At 35.2% G+C, this 4,516-nt stretch overlaps 1 long non-coding RNA gene across 1 annotated transcript; it reads right to left on the bottom strand.

Moving 5' to 3' along the window:
- Window positions 1-208: 208 nt before the first annotated feature.
- On the bottom strand, window positions 209-1,991 carry LOC127097152 (uncharacterized). The gene is made up of 2 exons (XR_007792931.1): window positions 1,634-1,991; window positions 209-492 (listed from the first exon to the last, which is right to left on the bottom strand). It is a non-coding gene; the product is annotated as an uncharacterized LOC127097152 (long non-coding RNA).
- Between the last annotated feature and the right edge of the window lie 2,525 nt (window positions 1,992-4,516).

Raw genomic sequence — 4,516 nt, 5'->3', positions numbered from 1 at the left:
TGTACAAATGAATTCTAATTTCCAACCACACAAATACATTGCCCCTAAGCCAAATACAACTCACATTTTTTCCATCAATAACAATTTCATTCCAATTAGATCTTCAATATATCCATAGCTCATTTCAATTACATAACCGTACATAAATCATTTCAATTCCAATTTAATACTCCACACATTCATCCTATGTATTCATTACAATTTCGAATTGATCCAAGATTACACCATTTTATTTCAATCATTACCATACCATTAACATTCAAGTTTTCCATTCTTTCCAATTACAACCATGAACTACATACAAAATTACAACAAATTCCCAAATTTATTACATTCAATTTCAATCCAATCCCAATTTACAACAAGTACAATAATAAATCCATAACATCCTATAATAGCCCTGATCCAAATCTCCACTACTTTCTTCAAGAACAAGTCATGCCTTTGATTCCATCATTCCACTTTTGCATATCCTACAAAACCATTCAAGCACTGCATTGTAAATTAGTAACCGTACATCCAAACAATTCATCCAAGCATATTAAGGCATCCATTAACAAGCATATGCACACATGCCAAATCATTGCCACAAACGGTTCTAAAATTCAAAGCAATGCATATCCAAAATCAACATAAACCAATCATATATAATAGTGCATTACTTCAAACTTAGAAATTCATTCACATAATCCAACCTAAGCCATTTCACAACATGTCCAAATATTTCGCTGCACAACAATATATAAATAGCAGAAAGCTTAGCGGGATCCATCTGCATAATGCATAGCAAAGCATCATGCTTTTACCTATACAATTATCATAGTAAACCAATGATTCACTTCCCGATTTGCTAACTCAAAAACTATTCAAATTGCATACAGTTTTAATAAGAAATACAGGCTAATTTCCATCCTGTGAACTTTCTAGAGTGGACTTACAATTCAATTCCCCTAACTGAAAAAAACCAACCAACCTCTAACTAACTGATTCCAAACTAACAAAATTTTCTTTTAACAAAGCCACCCTTAACTATCACATTCCATATCCTGCAAATGAAATCCAAATGCAGTCATTAATTCTAAACTCACTCGAAATGCCCTGCAAAGCAAACTGACAGTTTCACAGCTAACAAAAACACTAGCAGAGCATTCATAATAGGAGCTTCATGTTAAATAGGATTCATTTAATCAGATTTAAGTCTAACCAAAATTGAATCCACAATACAATTTTTAACAGAAATTACATTCCAATCTGGATTTCATCTAAATTTCAAGCTAATTTCTAACAACTTTTATAATTTGTAACTAACAAGTAGATTTGGGTTGAATTTCGATTGAACTTCAAAAGCATTTCGAAACAGAAATTGAACCTTATAAATTAATTGCAGTCCACGATTCAAAGGGGGTATCTCATCAAATCAGTTTTTTCCATTCATCAAAAACGTAACAGAAAAATTCCAGAGGGAAGAGAACTCAATCCACATTCTTTTTCCAGAATTTATCAGAGAGAAATTCACAGAGGGAAGAGAACTCAATCCATCATACACAAAATTTCAAAGACAACAACGTCACAGCAATAGCAGAAGCTTGAGAAGAAGAAGGAGGGATCGAAACTGAGGAAGAAGACTCATTACCTATTCGGGACTCCGATTCGGTGAGTTCTTGATTCTAATATGATTCCACTATGATTCCGCGCGTGTAGATTTTGAACCACGATTGGAGGTCCACGTGGATTTCGGGTTTGAATGTCGAATTCGTTGTATTCGTCGCGTTCGTTGTGTTCGTTGTTGCTCTGTCGTGTTCATGATTGTACGTCATTGATTTCGCGCATGATGAAGAAATATGAGGATTCTGAAGATTGTTCCAGCATGGCATTCCGGTTTCCCGAACCTTTCTGCATCGCATTTGGGATTGAGGATTTGGATGACCTGAGTTTTGGAGTTGGACCTGTTGCTCCTTTTTTTTTTTTTTTTTTTACTCCTGCAATTGTATCCATACCCCTACGATTAATTTTTTGGACCAAAATACTCTCGTATAAATAAGATATATTTTTCCAAAATTGAATTTTTTTTCATTTGAGTATGAAGACTTTCGAATCAGTAATTTTTGCCTTGTAAACCGAAACATTAAGAGTAAGCCTTCCGGTTCATAAAATACATATTGGAGCACTTTTCTGAAGACTTCTGGTTCGCAGTAGTTTTGGGGCATTAAACCAGAACTCTATAAGAAAGTCTTCCGGTTTAAAAGAGTATATACCATAACTCTTTCTTAAAGACATCCAGTTTGCATTCATTTAACCAAAAGTCATATGGGAAGTGTTTCGGTACTCAACCTAGTTTTTTTTTCACAACGGAACTCTTTTAAGAAGTGTTCCGGTGCCTTTTTTTTAATTTATACTATTTTTTTAATTATTTTATTATAATATTTTTTTATAGTGGTTCGAAGACGAGATACAGACGGTAGGATTCCAGACCACAGTTTAGGACGGGGCGCATCTTCATCTGCAGCAGAGCCGACTGGCTATCCAGGAGGACCATACGATAAGTCTCTTTTGGTAAAGTACGAGTATCATGTTGCTCCCATTTATGGTTTGGTGAGGTAAATAAACGACGTATATTTGAAATTGAATAATATTTGAATATTTTATATTGTGTATTATAATATGTGTTTTAATTGTTTTTAGGAAAGAGATCTGAAGAAAGAGTTAAAGGTTGTTGGACACAAACTTAAGCTGACATCGAGGATTCCACTAGCTCTTCCACAACAAGTGGAGAGTTGGGTTTCTAGGTCTGGATTATCTTCACTTCAGAGAACTAGTTTGAACAAGATAGACACAAATCTGGTATCTGCATTTGTGGAAAGATGACATATAGAGACATCTTCATTTTACATGTTGTTTGGTGAAATGAAGATGTCTACGTGGAATCAACCATTTGTGGAAATACATAGAAAAAATTATAACACGTACCGATTGGTCATCGTGTTACCCAAATGTAGCATTCGATTAATCCATGCTCCGACAAATCTCTGTCTATGTGGAGTCAACCATGTGTCTTTCACATAATTAATAAATCCATTATAATCAACACATGCTTGCTCAAGTTGATGCAACCGTCGACCATACTCAACCTCATCACTAGCCCAAACAACTTTCATCCATAATGTGTCTATCGTCTTTTGCAGGTCATTCACCACATATTGTTTGCATTTTGCACCAACGTTTTTGTTAATGTGAAATCTACATAGCAAATTAATCGACATGGAAAACACAATTTCAATTGCTTTCATCAAAGCAAGATCTCTATCTGTCAAAATCACTTGTGGACACAAATCTTTCTTCAGAAACAACTCTTTAAGTTTCTCCAATATCCAACAAAAATTCTTTGTCTGCTCAGACTTTATATACGCAAATGCGACGGTAAAAGTCAACTCGACTGATGGCATGCCAACAATTTCAAACAAAGGTTGTCTATATTTGTTTGTCTTGTAGGTGTTATCCATAACTAACACAATAGAAAAAAATATTCAACAATTTAACTGAATCAGGATGGGCACAAAATATATCTCTCACAACTTTCGAGTCATCCTTTTTTCTACTCCAATACACATAGCCTGCATCCTCAATAAGCTTAAACAAATGTTGTATCTCACTTCTAGGACCTCTTATCTATTTTTCTATCATACTCTTATGTTTGTATATTTGCATAATCCGAGTGACATTCTCTGGATCTCGGTCTTGCAAGGAAAGCAATATGTGTCTAGGTGGTACATGTCTCTTTGTCAAATCAGCGGCATGTTGCTTCTCATCTGTGGTCAACCTACCAACAAAGGAATGACCTTCTAATCTATCAGGTAACCATGATTATGGACCCCACATTTTACATCAATCTTCCAACCAGACCCATCTTTCGCCGGAGTCAACCTGATTTTAAATGGGCATCCACATTTCTTGGACGCACTTTGGGTTCCACTATCAGTATCCTTGTGTTTCCCACCCTTATCACAATCAAATATTAATTTGTTACTCTCCCTCTCTTGCCTGTTTCAGTATCTGAACGAGTGATCATAACTGTTACTTTATTATCGATTCCAACCTCTTTAATCCATCTTATCACCTCTTCTCGTGTACCAAATCTTTGAGTCGTTAAAAACGCATCAGAAGTATCTACACATATTTGGGAAAGATTTTCCATTCCTGCACAATAAAAAAAAGTCTAAAAAAAGTCCCCAAAAAATGCAAACCGGAAGTCTTCAAAGAAGAGTTCTGGAATACAAAAATATAATACCGGAAGTCTTCAAGGAAGAGTTCCAGTTTATGTCACTTTGTTAACCGGAAGACATACAATAAGTGTTCCGAAACGTTTTTTTCAAAAATAATCGGAACTCTTTACGTAAGTCTTCCGGTTTACTGTTTGCTGTGTTCCGAATGTCTTTTTCAAAGTCTTCCGGTTTGAAAAAAATATATACCGGATGTCTTTTTCCAAGAGTTCCGGTACGAGGGTGGAATGTGTATTTTT

This window comes from Lathyrus oleraceus, chromosome 6, assembly GCF_024323335.1.
Source record: "Lathyrus oleraceus cultivar Zhongwan6 chromosome 6, CAAS_Psat_ZW6_1.0, whole genome shotgun sequence".
Taxonomy (NCBI): Eukaryota; Viridiplantae; Streptophyta; class Magnoliopsida; order Fabales; family Fabaceae; genus Lathyrus; species Lathyrus oleraceus.
Note: the sequence above shows the minus strand (reverse complement) of the source record. Positions and strands in the feature narration are given on the sequence as shown.